Source organism: Amia ocellicauda, chromosome 19 (assembly GCF_036373705.1).
Source record: "Amia ocellicauda isolate fAmiCal2 chromosome 19, fAmiCal2.hap1, whole genome shotgun sequence".
Classification (NCBI taxonomy): Eukaryota; Metazoa; Chordata; class Actinopteri; order Amiiformes; family Amiidae; genus Amia; species Amia ocellicauda.
In genome coordinates this window covers 1,690,572-1,712,318 of record NC_089868.1, presented here as the reverse complement: position 1 = coordinate 1,712,318, position 21,747 = coordinate 1,690,572, and positions in this window count along the sequence as shown.

Below are 21,747 nucleotides of genomic sequence, written 5' to 3'. Positions count from 1 at the left end.
GTGTTTGGAAGGCGGATTGCAGAGGATCAAGAAGTGAGAGATGGGAAAGGAATGCAGAGAGCTGACAGTGGACCGCACGCTCGAGGGTCTTTGAGAGGAAGGGGAGTAGGGCGACAGGGCAGAGACAGGTGCCTCTGAGGAGAGGTGGGGTCAAGGGTAGGTTTCTTGAGGAGTGGGATGACCGCAGCTTGTTTAAATGCAAGAGGGGAAACAGCCAGAGAGGAGTGAGGAGTTGAGGAGGGAGGAGAAGAAGGGGAGTTGAAATGGAGCAGACGCTTGCAGGAGGCGAGTAGAGAGAGGGTCCAGGGGACATATTATGGGTTTGTGACCTAGGAGGAGAGAGGAAAGTTCAGAGTCTGAGAGAGGAGAGAATGAAGAAATGGAAGCTTGATCGGTGGGAGACTTGGGCAGGGTGGGAGTGGAGAGGAGACTGTTGAAGAGCTTGTGGATGTCTGTGATCTTGTAGAAGAATGAGGCAAAATGATGAGGTGAGATGAGATGAGGGAGGAGGGGGGAGATGAGAGAGAAGGTGGAGTAAAGCTTGCAGGGGTTGTGGACAGTGGATTCAAAGAATGACTGGAAGTAAGACTGAGGTGAGCGAGGAGGGGAATGTGGGCAGTAGAGAGTGGTAGAGTGCGAGGGTCGTTGGGAGTTTGGATCTCTTCCACTTGTGCTCAGTGGTGCGCAGACTGGATCAGGTTGAGCGGAGAACAGAAGAGATCCAAGGCTGAGGAGGGGAGGGACGGACAGAACGAGACGGTGTAAATGAAGAACTTTTTCCTGAATCAGGAGCGATTCAAACTTCCGGTTTGAAATAGCTGTAGAACTGTCGCTATTTCAGTTGGAATTTCATGAATAAATTAATATAGGGACAACCTATGGACTGCCTACAAGACGCACAATCCCAAGAAAAAGGGAGCAAAGTCGATCCACGAATTGTTTATGAAGGCAAAAAAAAAATAGGCAATTAACCAATCGTGAAGCATGAACCGATTCCAAAGTACAACAACCCTGCTAGCACATTGCCTCAATGCTGTAGCAATATAAATGATATTGCTACAATGTTATTGGCAATGTTGTGTGTTAGCAGGGAATACCTGTACAGTTTTTTTCCAACAATCTGCAAAGTTAAATACTGGTGCTGAAAAATTAGGTACTAATAAAACAGAAGTATTTGGCACACACAAGTAATGTGTGTTGGTTCGGCAGTTACTGCTCTCAGGAAGGTAATGTGACTGCCTCCCGTCTCCCCAAAGCTCCCGTCATTGATGAAGCAGGCGTGACCGCACCTTCCCAAGCTCTTCACTATGACTTCACATCTTGTCGCTATTAAAATCTAGGATGTGTCACAGAGTGGAAGTTATACAGTACCACTGGGGGGTAAAACTTATGGAAGCACGACTACACCACCTAGCGGTTGTCTACAGCCGCTAGGACCCATTGGGAGGTTGTCGATTGCCCAAATATGCCCATTTTGCATTTACTACCTTTCAATTCTCCCTTCGATTTAGGTTATTTAAATTGGGGAATCTCAAGCCAGGAGCACACCACAGACCACACAAGACAGGTATACAATTAACTGGATTACAAATCTCTAATATAAAATCCATCAGACTTCCTCTTTATGTTAAAAAGACAAAAGTTCAAACTAAAAAATGCATTCGTGGAGGGTTCTGTTGGTCTCCTCCGGCAGCACCAGGAGCTGGAATGGGGCAGGCAATAGTCCACGTGTCCTAGTACAAATTAATGAGGGGCTCCGACAAAAATTCAGCTTCTGCTCTGGTCCGGGTTTGGCAATACAAAGAAATTACAATGTCCATGAAAGTAATAGCCTGTCACTTGGCACTTCAGTTCTGCGTACCACCAAGTCTTATTAGACTCCTTAGTTCTAACTGCAAGTTCCCTGCCATGTCCATGAAAGGGGATTGAGTCCGTATTGAACCATTATCTAAAACACAAAACTATGAGAAAGCTTTCGTGATCTATTGGTGCGCATCGCTGCCTTCCGAGTAGTGGCCAGTACTACTACTACTAAAGGTAATTATACTAAGGAACGAATGAACGAAAGAGAGAGTATCATTACTCAGTACACTTAGAGGCTATGTGTGTACTAGTAACTTGTTACTTGATTTAAGTCACGAAAAGTCCCATCCAACGTCAGTCCCATCCTATGTAATGTGTGATGTCCAGAGCCGGCCCTAGCCATTTGGGGGCCATATGCGAGATTTGATAGTAGCCCCAGAACCATCCCCCCTCTCGATGAAAAACATTTTAGTGGTGCCCATGTTTATGGCGTATAGAGAATGTTTAGTTAAAACTAAAATAAACACAAACAATTAAATAATGCACATCACAGAACATGTATTGCACTTTAACATTCACTGTACTTGTTGAAGAAATTGATGTAATAATCAATACAAATGTAAATAGTGCACTATGCATATTGAAATCAGAGCAATAACTAATAAACTGTTTAGGTAAAATAACATCCACACCAAAAATACTCAATACTGAAAATACTATAGTGCACAAGAAACTGAATTTAAATAATACAATACTATGAAAAATCATTAGCTGACAACTGGCAAACTACTGCAGTACTTAACTACTAGCTGATCATTATCATCATTTGGATGGCAACTGGCAGTAGGCTAGCTAGCAAAGTGAGCTGGATTATTACTTTATAATGATATATAATTTATAAAGACATGTAAATTCCTCACAAAGTTATGACTTAAAGTCCCACTGCTTGGAATTTAGAAAACACAGAACATCACTAAAGTTCCCCTGACATTATCTTTATAAACTCCACCACAATATACATTATATCCATCATATTTACATTACATTTAGCATACATATCCCTGACGCATGTATTGACCTCACTGGAGACAATATGCTCGAGTCACAGATTAAATGCCCCTCTCCCTCTCGGGTTTACATGGTCTTAGTTTATTGCACTAGAGACGAGTTGTTTACCCGCAGCACTGCACAGGGCAAAGGACTGTCTTGTGCATTGCGCCTTGTTTAATACTTTGTTTTAATGATCTTACCGAGTGTTTTTTTACATCACTGGTGGGGCTACAAAGCCATGAATCGAAGTGTTTTATCAAGTTAGGATTAAAACACGATGTACAGTACTGAACAGTGTACAACAGACCCACAACAATTTAGAGAGCATAATGATAAAGGAAACCACTGATCCGCATTATCCATGAAACGTCCATCAGCAATGTACTTTACCTTGAAACCCACAATAAATGGACCAGACCGTTACCTTGCACTTTTAAAATGCGTCCATTTCGGGAATGTTACATGGATACCATCATCTCAGACATTAGATTTTGCATGTAAACTGTGGGCTTAGATCGTGGAAAATTGTGCATATTTTCAAAATTTCTACGCCATTTACTGGTGTTCTTGGGATGCTCCTTCTGTGTGACCGTATACCTCGAGTAAACGTTTACTCGGTCTGCTTGAGCAAGTGGGTTGAAATGACGTGTGTAAGCCGAAAGCCAGTAATGTATTTTGATACCAGACATTACAGCTTTCATGACCAGGGGCGCAGCGAGGATTTCAGGGCCCCATGAAAGTAAAAAAGGTAGTTACCGAAGTGTGACCCATCGGGAGGATAGCTAAACCCGGGGGTTATGCCTGTGAGGAGAGGTTGAGGGGTGGATGAGGAACCTCGCCACTTGATAGGTCCGGTCGTTGAGGTAGGAGGAGAAACAAGTGAGAGCAGTCCCAGAGATTCCAAGGTCAGCGAGGCAGGAGAGGAGGATGGAGTGATCGACGGTGTCAAATGTTGCGGAGAGACCAAGGAGGATGAGGATTGAGGAGAGGGAGGCTGCCCGAGCACAGTTGAGGGAGTCAGTGACTGCCAGGACAGCAGTCTCAGTGGTGTGAGCGGTGTTTGGAAGGCGGATTGCAGAGGATCAAGAAGTGAGAGATGGGAAAGGAATGCAGAGAGCTGACAGTGGACCGCACGCTCGAGGGTCTTTGAGAGGAAGGGGAGTAGGGCGACAGGGCAGAGACAGGTGCCTCTGAGGAGAGGTGGGGTCAAGGGTAGGTTTCTTGAGGAGTGGGATGACCGCAGCTTGTTTAAATGCAAGAGGGGAAACAGCCAGAGAGGAGTGAGGAGTTGAGGAGGGAGGAGAAGAAGGGGAGTTGAAATGGAGCAGACGCTTGCAGGAGGCGAGTAGAGAGAGGGTCCAGGGGACATATTATGGGTTTGTGACCTAGGAGGAGAGAGGAAAGTTCAGAGTCTGAGAGAGGAGAGAATGAAGAAATGGAAGCTTGATCGGTGGGAGACTTGGGCAGGGTGGGAGTGGAGAGGAGACTGTTGAAGAGCTTGTGGATGTCTGTGATCTTGTAGAAGAATGAGGCAAAATGATGAGGTGAGATGAGATGAGGGAGGAGGGGGGAGATGAGAGAGAAGGTGGAGTAAAGCTTGCAGGGGTTGTGGACAGTGGATTCAAAGAATGACTGGAAGTAAGACTGAGGTGAGCGAGGAGGGGAATGTGGGCAGTAGAGAGTGGTAGAGTGCGAGGGTCGTTGGGAGTTTGGATCTCTTCCACTTGTGCTCAGTGGTGCGCAGACTGGATCAGGTTGAGCGGAGAACAGAAGAGATCCAAGGCTGAGGAGGGGAGGGACGGACAGAACGAGACGGTGTAAATGAAGAACTTTTTCCTGAATCAGGAGCGATTCAAACTTCCGGTTTGAAATAGCTGTAGAACTGTCGCTATTTCAGTTGGAATTTCATGAATAAATTAATATAGGGACAACCTATGGACTGCCTACAAGACGCACAATCCCAAGAAAAAGGGAGCAAAGTCGATCCACGAATTGTTTATGAAGGCAAAAAAAAAATAGGCAATTAACCAATCGTGAAGCATGAACCGATTCCAAAGTACAACAACCCTGCTAGCACATTGCCTCAATGCTGTAGCAATATAAATGATATTGCTACAATGTTATTGGCAATGTTGTGTGTTAGCAGGGAATACCTGTACAGTTTTTTTCCAACAATCTGCAAAGTTAAATACTGGTGCTGAAAAATTAGGTACTAATAAAACAGAAGTATTTGGCACACACAAGTAATGTGTGTTGGTTCGGCAGTTACTGCTCTCAGGAAGGTAATGTGACTGCCTCCCGTCTCCCCAAAGCTCCCGTCATTGATGAAGCAGGCGTGACCGCACCTTCCCAAGCTCTTCACTATGACTTCACATCTTGTCGCTATTAAAATCTAGGATGTGTCACAGAGTGGAAGTTATACAGTACCACTGGGGGGTAAAACTTATGGAAGCACGACTACACCACCTAGCGGTTGTCTACAGCCGCTAGGACCCATTGGGAGGTTGTCGATTGCCCAAATATGCCCATTTTGCATTTACTACCTTTCAATTCTCCCTTCGATTTAGGTTATTTAAATTGGGGAATCTCAAGCCAGGAGCACACCACAGACCACACAAGACAGGTATACAATTAACTGGATTACAAATCTCTAATATAAAATCCATCAGACTTCCTCTTTATGTTAAAAAGACAAAAGTTCAAACTAAAAAATGCATTCGTGGAGGGTTCTGTTGGTCTCCTCCGGCAGCACCAGGAGCTGGAATGGGGCAGGCAATAGTCCACGTGTCCTAGTACAAATTAATGAGGGGCTCCGACAAAAATTCAGCTTCTGCTCTGGTCCGGGTTTGGCAATACAAAGAAATTACAATGTCCATGAAAGTAATAGCCTGTCACTTGGCACTTCAGTTCTGCGTACCACCAAGTCTTATTAGACTCCTTAGTTCTAACTGCAAGTTCCCTGCCATGTCCATGAAAGGGGATTGAGTCCGTATTGAACCATTATCTAAAACACAAAACTATGAGAAAGCTTTCGTGATCTATTGGTGCGCATCGCTGCCTTCCGAGTAGTGGCCAGTACTACTACTACTAAAGGTAATTATATTAAGGAACGAATGAACGAAAGAGAGAGTATCATTACTCAGTACACTTAGAGGCTATGTGTGTACTAGTAACTTGTTACTTGATTTAAGTCACGAAAAGTCCCATCCAACGTCAGTCCCATCCTATGTAATGTGTGATGTCCAGAGCCGGCCCTAGCCATTTGGGGGCCATATGCGAGATTTGATAGTAGCCCCAGAACCATCCCCCCTCTCGATGAAAAACATTTTAGTGGTGCCCATGTTTATGGCGTATAGAGAATGTTTAGTTAAAACTAAAATAAACACAAACAATTAAATAATGCACATCACAGAACATGTATTGCACTTTAACATTCACTGTACTTGTTGAAGAAATTGATGTAATAATCAATACAAATGTAAATAGTGCACTATGCATATTGAAATCAGAGCAATAACTAATAAACTGTTTAGGTAAAATAACATCCACACCAAAAATACTCAATACTGAAAATACTATAGTGCACAAGAAACTGAATTTAAATAATACAATACTATGAAAAATCATTAGCTGACAACTGGCAAACTACTGCAGTACTTAACTACTAGCTGATCATTATCATCATTTGGATGGCAACTGGCAGTAGGCTAGCTAGCAAAGTGAGCTGGATTATTACTTTATAATGATATATAATTTATAAAGACATGTAAATTCCTCACAAAGTTATGACTTAAAGTCCCACTGCTTGGAATTTAGAAAACACAGAACATCACTAAAGTTCCCCTGACATTATCTTTATAAACTCCACCACAATATACATTATATCCATCATATTTACATTACATTTAGCATACATATCCCTGACGCATGTATTGACCTCACTGGAGACAATATGCTCGAGTCACAGATTAAATGCCCCTCTCCCTCTCGGGTTTACATGGTCTTAGTTTATTGCACTAGAGACGAGTTGTTTACCCTCAGCACTGCACAGGGCAAAGGACTGTCTTGTGCATTGCGCCTTGTTTAATACTTTGTTTTAATGATCTTACCGAGTGTTTTTTTACATCACTGGTGGGGCTACAAAGCCATGAATCGAAGTGTTTTATCAAGTTAGGATTAAAACACGATGTACAGTACTGAACAGTGTACAACAGACCCACAACAATTTAGAGAGCATAATGATAAAGGAAACCACTGATCCGCATTATCCATGAAACGTCCATCAGCAATGTACTTTACCTTGAAACCCACAATAAATGGACCAGACCGTTACCTTGCACTTTTAAAATGCGTCCATTTCGGGAATGTTACATGGATACCATCATCTCAGACATTAGATTTTGCATGTAAACTGTGGGCTTAGATCGTGGAAAATTGTGCATATTTTCAAAATTTCTACGCCATTTACTGGTGTTCTTGGGATGCTCCTTCTGTGTGACCGTATACCTCGAGTAAACGTTTACTCGGTCTGCTTGAGCAAGTGGGTTGAAATGACGTGTGTAAGCCGAAAGCCAGTAATGTATTTTGATACCAGACATTACAGCTTTCATGACCAGGGGCGCAGCGAGGATTTCAGGGCCCCATGAAAGTAAAAAAGGTAGTTACCGAAGTGTGACCCATCGGGAGGATAGCTAAACCCGGGGGTTATGCCTGTGAGGAGAGGTTGAGGGGTGGATGAGGAACCTCGCCACTTGATAGGTCCGGTCGTTGAGGTAGGAGGAGAAACAAGTGAGAGCAGTCCCAGAGATTCCAAGGTCAGCGAGGCAGGAGAGGAGGATGGAGTGATCGACGGTGTCAAATGTTGCGGAGAGACCAAGGAGGATGAGGATTGAGGAGAGGGAGGCTGCCCGAGCACAGTTGAGGGAGTCAGTGACTGCCAGGACAGCAGTCTCAGTGGTGTGAGCGGTGTTTGGAAGGCGGATTGCAGAGGATCAAGAAGTGAGAGATGGGAAAGGAATGCAGAGAGCTGACAGTGGACCGCACGCTCGAGGGTCTTTGAGAGGAAGGGGAGTAGGGCGACAGGGCAGAGACAGGTGCCTCTGAGGAGAGGTGGGGTCAAGGGTAGGTTTCTTGAGGAGTGGGATGACCGCAGCTTGTTTAAATGCAAGAGGGGAAACAGCCAGAGAGGAGTGAGGAGTTGAGGAGGGAGGAGAAGAAGGGGAGTTGAAATGGAGCAGACGCTTGCAGGAGGCGAGTAGAGAGAGGGTCCAGGGGACATATTATGGGTTTGTGACCTAGGAGGAGAGAGGAAAGTTCAGAGTCTGAGAGAGGAGAGAATGAAGAAATGGAAGCTTGATCGGTGGGAGACTTGGGCAGGGTGGGAGTGGAGAGGAGACTGTTGAAGAGCTTGTGGATGTCTGTGATCTTGTAGAAGAATGAGGCAAAATGATGAGGTGAGATGAGATGAGGGAGGAGGGGGGAGATGAGAGAGAAGGTGGAGTAAAGCTTGCAGGGGTTGTGGACAGTGGATTCAAAGAATGACTGGAAGTAAGACTGAGGTGAGCGAGGAGGGGAATGTGGGCAGTAGAGAGTGGTAGAGTGCGAGGGTCGTTGGGAGTTTGGATCTCTTCCACTTGTGCTCAGTGGTGCGCAGACTGGATCAGGTTGAGCGGAGAACAGAAGAGATCCAAGGCTGAGGAGGGGAGGGACGGACAGAACGAGACGGTGTAAATGAAGAACTTTTTCCTGAATCAGGAGCGATTCAAACTTCCGGTTTGAAATAGCTGTAGAACTGTCGCTATTTCAGTTGGAATTTCATGAATAAATTAATATAGGGACAACCTATGGACTGCCTACAAGACGCACAATCCCAAGAAAAAGGGAGCAAAGTCGATCCACGAATTGTTTATGAAGGCAAAAAAAAAATAGGCAATTAACCAATCGTGAAGCATGAACCGATTCCAAAGTACAACAACCCTGCTAGCACATTGCCTCAATGCTGTAGCAATATAAATGATATTGCTACAATGTTATTGGCAATGTTGTGTGTTAGCAGGGAATACCTGTACAGTTTTTTTCCAACAATCTGCAAAGTTAAATACTGGTGCTGAAAAATTAGGTACTAATAAAACAGAAGTATTTGGCACACACAAGTAATGTGTGTTGGTTCGGCAGTTACTGCTCTCAGGAAGGTAATGTGACTGCCTCCCGTCTCCCCAAAGCTCCCGTCATTGATGAAGCAGGCGTGACCGCACCTTCCCAAGCTCTTCACTATGACTTCACATCTTGTCGCTATTAAAATCTAGGATGTGTCACAGAGTGGAAGTTATACAGTACCACTGGGGGGTAAAACTTATGGAAGCACGACTACACCACCTAGCGGTTGTCTACAGCCGCTAGGACCCATTGGGAGGTTGTCGATTGCCCAAATATGCCCATTTTGCATTTACTACCTCTCAATTCTCCCTTCGATTTAGGTTATTTAAATTGGGGAATCTCAAGCCAGGAGCACACCACAGACCACACAAGACAGGTATACAATTAACTGGATTACAAATCTCTAATATAAAATCCATCAGACTTCCTCTTTATGTTAAAAAGACAAAAGTTCAAACTAAAAAATGCATTCGTGGAGGGTTCTGTTGGTCTCCTCCGGCAGCACCAGGAGCTGGAATGGGGCAGGCAATAGTCCACGTGTCCTAGTACAAAGTAATGAGGGGCTCCGACAAAAATTCAGCTTCTGCTCTGGTCCGGGTTTGGCAATACAAAGAAATTACAATGTCCATGTACAGTCCAAGAAAACAATGGCCGAGTAAAAAAAAAAAAAAAAACAGGTTGTTTGTTGTTATCCTTTGAAACACTACTGTAGTTCAAAAAGCCTGTACGCTATCCCTTCTCTGGATACTCTCGCTAGCGTTGCAGAGGTCGCCTCAGCTCTCCTCTGGGTCTCTTAGCCCTTTCCGTTACTTGTCCATCAAGTCCTTCGTTCGCCTTTGGCTCCACGTTTCGTTCCCGTTGCTCTGCAATCCCGTCCCCCCCAGCTCCACCCCGGGAGCATTTTATCTCCAGCCTAACAGGTGCTCCTCATGGTCAATTATTGAATTTCGTAGAACCTGGCGAATAAGCGGGTACTCTCATGAATGCGTGATTAGCCATGTGTATATTTAAATCAATCAATCGTAAATAAAACTCGTGCATTTCCGTGAAGTGGGGCGGGACATTCAAAGTAAACAAACGTGATTTTAATGGGAATAATGTGATAATATAAGAGGTTTAAAGTGAATTAATAAAACAAAACAAAAAGCAATAAAAAACACACAAAACAAATACCAAAATACCATTGCTAGTGATGCAGTAAAGGGACACTGTTTGGAATGAATGAGAATTGTGCATTCTTACCGATGCCCCACAACGATCACACCTTTTGATCGATCAGCTATTTAACTCTTTCATCAACCTCCATTACCTATAACATAATTCTGAGAAATATACCTTTTCTTTCAAGTGTGCTGCAGGAAACATCCACTTATTTATAATTCGTTTTATGTCACTTGTTTGCTGCAAGAAAGGCAAGGCGGTAAGGCTGTAGAACACTGCTACATTATGCATCTTGCACTATGGTGTCGGTAATATAGTTTTTTCGTGCAATACTTATTTATATTGTATTCATAATTCGTTTTGTCACTTGTTTCTTGCATACTGTTTTTATTTTGTGTGTTTTTTTCTTGTTTCAAACATAAAGAAAATCTAAGACATGAAGCTATGCAGTTTCTGTGTAAGTGTATGAACACAATGATCGGTGGTGGAATTGGCTGCGATGCAAGGGGACCAGCTAAAATCTTGCCTAGGGCATCAAATTGGTCAGGGCCAGCCCAGGGCGGAATGACTGATGTGAGTAGATAGTAGGGTTTTTTGGGCGCGGCCTATTTTGTTATGACGTATGCCCTAAGCTTATTAATATTCCTACGTCATAATTGGGGGGCGTGATTTTAGAATTATTTCCTTAATTATTCCTACGTCATATCCGTCAGAAAGTGTACACCCCTAAAACCCTGAACAACAAGGCCCCCCATAACCGGTTGTTCTTGTTGTTCTTGTTGGTCAACTGTAGAGTGTGAATGGGTCGGCTCTTCCTGTAGCGGTTGGGGGTCTTTTTTAAATATACATGTAAGGGGCCCAGGTCTTAACAATGCCATTTTGAATAGTGCGTTTATCATATTCACACTGTCTCTGTCTCTGTCACTGTCTGTCTCTCTCTCTCTGTCTCTCTCGCCCAAGCATTTTATAAGATCAACAAGTTCTGTTGTCTGTAATGGTCCCAGGTCTTAACAATGCCATTTTGAATAGTGCGTTTATCATATTCACACTGGCTCTGTCTCTGTCTGTCTCTATATCTCTCTCTCTCGCCCAATCATTTTATAAGATCAACAAGTTCTGTTGTCTGTAATGGTCACAGGTCCTAACAATGCCTGTTTTGCATAGGGTACTTATGTTAACCCCAATGTATATGGCTCTGTCTCTCCCCTCAAATTTAATTAAAAATAAAATTAAAAAAAAGAGGGTGTGTGTGTGTGTGGGTGTTTGTGGGTATAGGTTAATTGTATTTGTATATAAAAAAATAAAAAATAAAAAAAAAAATTAAAAGCTGTGGTTATATTTTATCTCACACATAATGTGTTCATTCGTTTTACTTAAATACATTCTAGGGTCTTAAAGCTCATAAGAGTTAGACTTAAGATAAGGATATGTTTTTAAGGTATTTTAGCAGGCTCAATCCCTGATGATAAGGAATCATTTAAAAAATAAAAACAACTGATCACTCAATGCTAAATAGATCACAACACTCAAGGCTAAATCACTCACACCACGGGGGACGGGGGTGGGCTCAGACAAACGTAGGCATGGCGTGTGGTCTCAAAACATTCAGAATACTTTTAAACTATATAATTTATAAGCTTTGTAAAATAAACCCAAATATCTCTTTTGTGGGGATAAATGCTGTTCTGAGTAGTTTGTGACTTGTTTAATACCAAACAAAGCATCGCTATTAAAAAAAAAAAAAAAAAAAAAAATCACTGTAAAAGCGCTACTTATTTTAGATCTTTATAGTTATTTTCTTGGCTCAGGTTGTTTTTTAGCGCGTATAAAGGCCTGAAATATTCTTAGTGTTTATTGACTATAGGTCTTGATGCTTAAAAATGTTTTTTTGAGAGACCAAAAGGTTCTAATAAAAGTTTAGAGTAGAGAGGAGAGAGATCGTCGCCATCTTGGTTTCTATTTGAAATTGATGCAGGGTCATTTTATTGGTTGGTTTTGATATGTTAATTGATAACAGGACGGCACAAAGGCCAGCCCAGAACAATGCCTTACAAGCAGATCCGGCATCCGGCCATCAGTATAAGTATGAAGGTCTGGTCTTCAGCTCGACAGACTCATACTGACCTTTCGATTTAAGCCTAAAGATCAACAATGTCCGGAAACAACATCAACGACTTCGATTTAAACGAGTTTTTAGGTAAGTCTTCAGATTATTTTCATTGACTCAGAGCGTGGGCATGTATTGTAAATAAGGTTATAACATCTGTTTTAAGTTCTGTAAAATTATTTTTCAGCCAGTCAACAGGAGTTAATTCCCAACGCTGAGGAGATCATCTGGAACAATGACGGTAAGATTTTTGTGTTTGCGCTCAAGGGTTCTTATGTATGGGTGTGTGGTTGTGTTTTGAAGCGGCTCATTAGAGTTATGAAAACGTTTTAATATATATTAATGGCGGTCTCTTTAATTACACAGAAACTATCGAAAGGCCTGTGATTAATGTCTCCGAGGATCAACCAAGAGAAGTGGTTGTCCCTAGACAGGCTGTCTGCCGACCGGGTAAGAACTAAACCCCTGTTTGTTTGTATAACGTTTCGGTAAGATGTTTGAGGCCCGTTTTGTTAATTTAAAAAAATATCCTTTCTAACAGTATTAAGAAACGTGGTTCGAGACAACGAAAGGCCTTCCACATCGAGGGATTGTTTCGTTTTACCTTCGAGAACCGTAACCTTTCAAGAATCTGAAAGGCCGTCAGCCCCTGTATCTGATAGCGGTGAGTATATATCTGCCGCTTGTAAGAGGTTAAAGCTTTTTATAAAGAGGGGTGGTTAAAGGTTAAACATGTCTCTTACCTTCACAGAAGTGCAAAAAGCTAAATCAGCTGAAAAACATAAGAAACGATTATTCTTTGGAGGTAAGTAAGATCTTTCAAACTTTAATGTTTTTAAAAGGGTTTTGTTTGCCGTTGAGGGCTAATATTTAAGCGAGGGGTGTCCATTTCCTGTAGGTCTTGGGGGTTCTGGGAAAGATCTTTAGAAGTCCGGACAGGTCTAGGCTTGTTTCTGGGGCATGTGTTTAGAAATGACCGATTGCCCGACCGTCTGGTTAGGAAGTAAAGCTGTCCGAAAGGTTTTAGTAAGTTGTTTGGCTTATCTCCCGCAATTATACTTCTGTTTTAAAGTGGCTGTAGGAAAAGGCTTGAAGGTGTTCATTGTATTTAATATTTAAACAGATCGTGAAAAAGTTTGTGAAACAGGAAGTCCCAGGATCAGGAAGCGTTTACACTTGGAAGGTTCGTTTAAAAATGAAATGTGGTGTGTGTGTGTATAAAAAGTGTTTTATTAACAATATTACATTTAAGAAACAGTTTATTTACAGAGGCTTCTCTGTTTTACATTTATTATCAAGTCCTAATAAATATATTGTCTGTAAATAATAAGGCGTTGTAGTGAATGTCTAAGCCTATTTTCAAAGGTCTAAAAAAGCTAAAGGTTTTGAAGGTCCTGGACATGTTGTTTTAAGTTTGATTTCTGTCGCCGTTTAAAGATGTAAATGTAATGTATATTTTTATTCTTCCCAAGACTCTTGGGATAGTCATTCTGTGGATGAGCTATTGAGGACAATTACCCCGTCTAAGTGGGATCAAACATCTTCCCCGGAGAGATCACCGAGAGGATCCCCCACGGTGGTCTTGGAGACCCCCCAACATCTACTCAGGCCACAGCCTTCTGGGGGTAATTCAACAATCCAGATTCAGCCCGCCGCATTGTCGGGCGGAACAAATACAGGCAACCAACAACCTCAGGGGTCGCCATCAGTCAGGGTTGACACACCACCCAACGACGGACTGGTTTCAACATCGTCCCCCCAGCCCCGTTTCTTGGCTACAGAAACGCTGAACAGTACACCGCGATTGGCCAGGGTGTCACCGCAAAGGCCTTCTTGGTCTCCGTCCGTGAGTATACGCTCGCTCCCTGCCTCCTTCGACCGAGATTTACCGGAGCGACCATCCTTTGCAGCTGAGCCAGGACACCATCCCCCGGAGCTACTTCCTGAAGGTCGGCATGAGTTGCTACATACCTTGTTACTAAATCAAAGACTTGTGTTAGTGGGGCAAAACCTTGTGATAGAGAGTCAAAACACCCTTATTAATACCCTTACTAACGAATTGTACCGTATTTAATGTTTTAATAGATACAAAACGCCTTACTATTGTGGGTTGTTGGAAAAATAAAAAATAAAAAAAAATGTCCGGACTTGGTAAAAGAACTCACAAACTAAAGGATTATGAACAAGTTAGGGCCCCAAAAAGACCTTCCCGAGAGAACACCCCCGGCCCTGCTGTGAACTCCTCTGATGTCCCAATGAACCAGGAACTATTACAAATGATAAATGATTTAAATAACCCCCAATCACCACCGATAGAATGTGAATTACCAGACTTACCGGTGAACCCCGACCTGTTACAGATGGTCAATGATCTAAATAACCACCTCCCAACGGTAGCGCTTATAGAGGTTCAACCCCTAGTTCACCCCGATTTGTTTGAAATGGTGGAGGCTTTGGAGACGCTACCCCGACCAAATTCTGCCCCTATTATAAATGATTTGAGACCATTAGAACACAGTACGGCGGCAGAAGCAGCCGTCACTATAGAGGAGGGTCTTGACATTAACCGGGTGGATATCTTTGAAGGACTTTTACAGGCTTTAAATGAGCCTCCTCAAAAAGGGGGTTTTGTAGATGTCAGCGGTGGGGGTGTTCGGAATGTGGAGGGTTCTGAGACTGATAAGGCTGTGGATGACATGCTCTGTGAGAATGTAGGGGTTGAAGGCTTTGTTCAAAATGATGATGTGTCCAAGAGTACCAGTGATCCCGTGATTATAGATAGACCGGCCTATAACAATTTTGAAATGATTCAGCGTTTTAATTTTGCAGAACTTTTAAATTGTGACAATTATGCAGAAATATTTGTCAACATACACGAGGCCTTGCAAAACATGCTTGAACAGGTTGCTGAAAGGGTCAGACCTCGAGATGTTGTACAGTTAGAACTCAGAGGGGATGATTTGTTTAGCAACCTATCTGTAATGCTGAGTGGAGATAATTTAGATGTTGATGAATTTCTGGCTAAAATCGAAGCGTTATTGCAAAGTAACGCATCCATCTTAGCTGATGAAAGTCTGTCTCTGGTAATGAATGTGTTTCGTAACCCTGAGGGTGGGGCGCTTAGAAGACTGTCGAAATGCTTGAAGAACGACATAATTAGGAACAAGCTCAGGCAATTAGTGGTGAGTTCCAATGGTGACAATAAGCTCTGTTTTGCTTACAGTTTAATAAAACTACTCACCCCCGACATGCCTGAACCCCAAGCTATGCAAGAGGCTTTAATGCTTCATCAGAGGGCCGGCTTAAACTCTCAACAGATGGTTGCCTTTTCAGACATTGCCATGTTTGAGGAGTTGTTGTCTTTAAAAATTGTTGTGTGGTACCGTTGTGAGGTAAAGGAAGTATTTGTGAAATTTCAGACACATCCTGAAACCCATACACAGACACTGTTTCTCTTCCTAAGTGATAGTCATTACTTTGGAATAAAGAGTTTGACGGCTTTTTTGGGTTGTTCGTATGTTTGTCATTGGTGTTATAAGGCCTTCAATGATAAGCTTAAGCACCGCTGTGACGGTTACTGTAACGTCTGTTTCAATCCGCAATGTCGTAAGGGTTTGGCCCCTACCATTCGATGTAAAGATTGCTTAAGGATTTGTCTCTCCGCGTTCTGTTTTTCCGAACATAAGGTGCAGAGGGCCGCTGCTGAGGGGGTTAAAAAACGGAGTTATTGTGATCAAACTAAATATTGCCCGCAGTGTTGCCTCCAGTACCGTTTTCATGAGGTTAAACCACACAAATGTCTGGAACCGAGATGTAGGATCTGTAATGCGGATTTAACCCCGGGGTCTGAACACCAGTGCTTTATTCAGCCGGTTAAAAAGGAGCCGCCGCACAACCGGTATGTCGTTTTTGATTTTGAATGCCGGCAAGAAAACGGGGTCCATGTTGCTAATTATATACACTGTATTGACATGTTGGATTGTGAGTGGTCAGCTAGCTAGTCCAAAATACCTCAATTACACATTTATTGCCCACAATGCTAAGGGTTATGATTCTTACATATTGATGAAGTATCTGGTGGAAAATGGGGTGACCCCAAAAATAATAGCTCAGGGTAGCAAGATCATGTGTTTCACCGACGAGGCTTTCAACCAACGTTACATAGACTCGTTAAATTTCCTCCCCATGAAATTGAGCGCTTTGCCTAAAGCTCTGGGTTTTGAGGCTCAGAAGAAAGGTTGGTTCTGCCATTTTTTTAATACTAAGGACACTCAAAATTATCGAGGGTCCTACCCGCCCGCCTCTTATTATGGGGTTGATACTATGATGTCTCATGAGAGGGAGGAATTCTTTAAATGGTACAATACGGTTAAGGGAGGTGTTTTTGATTTCCGAGAAGAGATGGCCGCTTATTGTAAAAATGATGTGGTGATCCTTAAAGAAGCCTGTTTGCGTTTCCGCGCCGAGGTTATCAACACGTCGGGTCTCGACCCTTTGCAAAGTGTGACCATAGCGTCTCTCTGCATGAAAATGTATCGATCCAATTTCTTGCAGAAAAACACTATAGCGGTCACCACTTCTGACAACTATCGTGCTAGACAAAAGAACTTTTCGACTGTCTCCATACAGTGGCTGGAATATCTGAGTGCCCGGGATAACATCTTCATCAGACATGCTTTAAATCAAGGGGAAGTCAAAATGGGTCCTTACTACTTAGACGGTTTTAGCGACGTGTCCGGGCGGCGTACCGCTTATGAGTTTGCTGGTTGTATTTACCAGGGCTGTCCTCAGTGCTTCGACCCAAACACCTTTAACCCCGTAACACAAAAACTCTGCGGTGATATGTACTATGATTTCCAGGAACGAATTGAAACTTTAAAAAACACCTATGGTTTGAATGTACTGGTGATTTGGGAACACGCGTGGACGACCCTGAAGCAACAGGATGTGGGGGTACAACGGTTTATGGAAACCTTGGACTTTCCTGAACGTCTAGAGCCCAGGGATGCGTTATTTGGGGGTCGTACCAACGCCCTCTGTTTACATTATGAGGTAAAGGAGGGTGAGAGAGTAGATTACTATGATTTCACCAGTCTGTACCCTTATGTCAACAAGACCAAAATGTACCCGGTGGGGCATCCAACCATTGTTTATCGTGACTTTCTCGAAATCGGACAGTACTTTGGTTTGATCAAAGTCAGCATGTACCCTCCTCGCGAGCTGTTCTTACCCGTGTTGCCTTACAGGTGTTCGGGAAAATTGATGTTCCCTCTGTGTAGAACGTGTGTGGAAACTGAAAATCAAAATACCTCTTGTCTGCACAGTGATGACGAGAGAGCGCTGACGGGTGTCTGGTGTAGCATTGAGCTTGACAAGGCGGTGGAGAAAGGTTACAGAGTCGGTAAGGTGTATGAGGTTTGGCATTTTTCTGAAAAATCTGATACTCTTTTTGCTGAGTACATTATGACCCATCTGAAAGGGAAACAGGAGGCATCGGGCTATCCCTCATGGTGTGTTGACTCCGCTGCCAAAGAGCGGTACGTTCAGCAATATTTTGAAAAGGAAGGGATCCGTCTAGAGCCGGGGAACATAACTGTAAACCCCGCCAAGAGACAAATGTCCAAACTGATTTTAAACAGTCTGTGGGGTAAGTTTGGGGAAAGAAATAACCGTCTAAACACAACCTTGATTAAAACCCCTGAACAGTTTATAGAATTTATGTTTTCCAAACAACATGCAGTATCACACTTTCAATTCTTAAATGACCACGTGGCACAGGTCCAGTGGAGGGCCCCTAAAGATTTCCCCACCAAACAGGGAAACGTTAATGTTTTCATAGCGGTTTTTACCACGGCTTACGCCCGGCTTGAACTGTACAACTTAATGGATCAGCTGCAGGAACGCACGCTCTATCATGATACTGACTCTGTAATCTTTGTCACCAGGCCAGGGGATTGGGTCCCTCCCCTCGGGGACTACCTTGGGGAGTTAACGAGTGAGCTAGATCCTCAGGACCACATAGTTGAGTTTGTTTCAGGGGGTCCTAAGACTTACGCATACAGAACGGCTGCGGGTAAGACCTGTATGAAAGTTAAGGGTTTCACTCTGAACCATTGTAACAACAAGCTCATTAACATCAAGTCTCTGACGACCCTGGTACAAAGTTTTGTAACCGAGAAAGACGCGCCTCCTCGCGAGATTATTACAGCCGGAAATCAGATCTATCGCAATAAAAAGGGGTACACATTGGAAAATAGATCACTAAACAAACGGTTCAGGGTGGTGTACAATAAAAGAGTGTTGAAGACTGATTATACCACTCTGCCTTATGGATATTAGCGGTGGTTTTGATAACAGACTTCAACACCCTTTCTCCTGTATTATAGCCGGTCCCTCCAATTCGGGTAAGAGCTATCTTATAAAGAACATCATAGAAGATGTGGACGCAACCGTGTCCCAAGCTCTTGACAACATAGTGTGGTGTTACTCTTGCTGGCAACCTCTCTACGATGATTTGGCATCAAAAAAAAATAATCTGAAATTTGTGCAAGGTCTCCCCGCCTCGTTGTGTGACGATGACCTGTTCCCGCCCGGACAAACTAATCTAGTGATCCTTGATGACCTGATGGAGCAGGCCGGTGACAACAGTGAAGTGGAAAAAGCTTTCACAAAGTACACTCATCATAGGAATTTAAGTATTATTTATTTAGTTCAAAATCTATTTTTTCAAGGTAAAAAAAGCCGCACTATTAATTTAAATGCCAATTATATAATTCTTTTTAAAAACCCCAGAGATAAACTACAGGTCACCGTCTTGGCTCGTCAAATGTACCCTAACCAGACCAAATTCTTTTTGGAGGCATTTGAGGATGCCACCAAAAAACCCTACGGGTACTTGATTGTGGACTTAAAAGCACAAACCCCAGAAGACTTTCGCCTCAGAACAGGTTTGTGCCCGCCCGATTGGCCGGCAGTGTATGTGCTAAAGAAAAGGAAATAAATAAGAATGTCTGTTCGGATTAAAAGAAATCTGCCGCTTTTGCAAATGTTATTTGAGGGGAGCCCGTGCCATAGGAAAGCTGTGCTGGCAGGGGCCCCCTCGGATTTGATCGAGACCCTGTGTGAAATAGCTTTTAACATCTTACGCGGTAATATACCCCTAACCCCTTCTCAACATTCTAAACTCAAAAAACAAAAAGCGGTTATCAAGATCATCGCTAATAAGAAGTATTCTATTAAAAGAAAAAGAAAGAAGATTAATCAAACCGGAGGTTTTATAGGACCGCTGTTGAGCATAGCCGTGCCTTTCCTAACCAGTCTTCTAGCTTCCAGAGTGGGTTAATAATGGAATATGCTCAGAAAATGTTTTTGATCCCTCAGGAGCAGCTTGAGAAACTGAGAAAAAATGTTGTCGGGCCAGAGCCCATTAGACAAACGGCCGAAAACAACCTGGACTCTGAAATGAAAGCTATACTGGCCAGGGCCGATTTAAATCAGTATTCCAAAGCCCAGATGTATAGCAACACGTTACAGCTCTACCTCCGTCTGGTTAGACAGGGTGAAAAAGATCAAAACATTTTAACTTTAACCATGGCCTCTCAAGAAAATGGTTCTGGGACTGATGCGGGGGGTACGGTTGATAAAGATGTTGCGGTGCCCGAACCTGTTGAGAGTTCAGAGGGAGATGTTGTAACGGATGTTTTGAGAAACATGCCGGCCAGAAGCAAAAGACATGCAGAATATATTCTGCACAAAATGGTTCAGAAACCGCGGGTAACGACTTGGAATGAACAGGGTGAATTTGTTTTTAAAGGACAACTGCTCAAAGGTTCACACATGTTTGATTTGTTGAAGAGTGTCACTAGCACTAATAAGGTACCCGATAGTCGCCGACCTGTAGGCTGGAATGCTTTCCTACAGGCGATGGCCTGTCTGAACATACCCCAATCAACAGTCCCTAACCAGGAAACGCGACAAAAAATCCGTCTGTGTAAAGAGGTGGTGACTGATCTGACGCCGATATCTCATTACTCTGACCGTGTTGAGCAACCCTCCTCAGGATCTATCCATCGTTGGGAAGCTTATTAGTCTCATGTTTTTATTTGTCTCCCCTGTAAATAAGGAACCGACAAACCATTTTTTTATTTTTATTTTTTATTTTCAAATGTTGTACATTTATTTATAACATAACCCTGCTTTGTATAAGATTTGTGCTGAATAAAAACAAAACTAATGATTCAAAGGCTGTTTTCATTATTTTTTCACTTTAACACGCATGACATCTTTTAAAATCCTCACAAGAACACCCCATCTGTATACATGGCTGGCTAGGGTCGTAAGTAATTGTGTTATAAGGGGGGGTCCACAGTGTCCTGACAAACTCTGCCACTTTTTTATCATTTTGGCCTAAATCCTCACTGTACAAGGACATAATATCGGGGTATGACCTTCCTTTAGATCTATGATATAAGAAAAACACACAGTGTTGACCACAAGTGAAGGTCTGAAGACTTTGTACTTGACGACCGCTGTAAATGGTTTCTTGACAGTTGTTGAGCAGAAAGTTATTGATCTTCCGAGGGAAAGGTCTGAAATCCGGGGGGTTTCCATAGGAATCAAAAAATTCCCCACGGCGGTCCTCCCTTAGATAAATAGCCAGCCAATGTTCTCCAGGCATATTTTTAGGGTGTGTGTTGATTATGTACATTGCAGGTAAATTCTTGATCTTAAATTTAGGCAGCTGGTCGCAGGCGTAGACTCCTTGAAACACTTTCCGTGAGCCGTCCAGGGCATTCATGATGTGGTTGAGCTCTCTGGTGTTCATTTTAATAATAATCATACGGAATGTTTCTCCTCTGATTCACCTCAATAATGTTGTCAAACACAGCATACACGACCATATTTACAGTGCGTGGTAGAGGCTGCTTGAAACGCATCTCCAAACGCATATTGCCCGTCTTCATCAGTGAAAAATGTTGTCCACACTCTTCGTCAGGGGTCAGGTTGAAACCGTACAGGGTGTAACCGCTGCAGTATTCCCGGCGATCGATCAGCAGAGGTTGATCCTTGAGATGGCGACCCGTAGCCAGTACTAGACTGTAATATTCACGAACCGCGTTGCCGTTTTCAAAGTCAGGTTGAAAAGGTCTGGATGGAACCTGCACACCATCGACGTACAGTGCTATAAATTCCGCGTTATAATGTTTAAAGTTAAAGGGGTTCTTGTTGTAAACCCCGGTAAATGCATCATTATCCACGAGACCTATAATAACCTGTTTTGGGAGCTGGCCTAGAAACAGATTTTCCTGGTTCATCACCCGTGTCCCTGCGGGGATACTGTGGACTTTCATATAGACTCTTTCGATCGGGTACTTGGCGTTTGCCGTCATTAAAGCCTGCGCATGTCCTAGTTTAACCGCCGGGGAGACGGATACTTTTTTCACAAACAGCGAGGCCGATAATATGGTCAG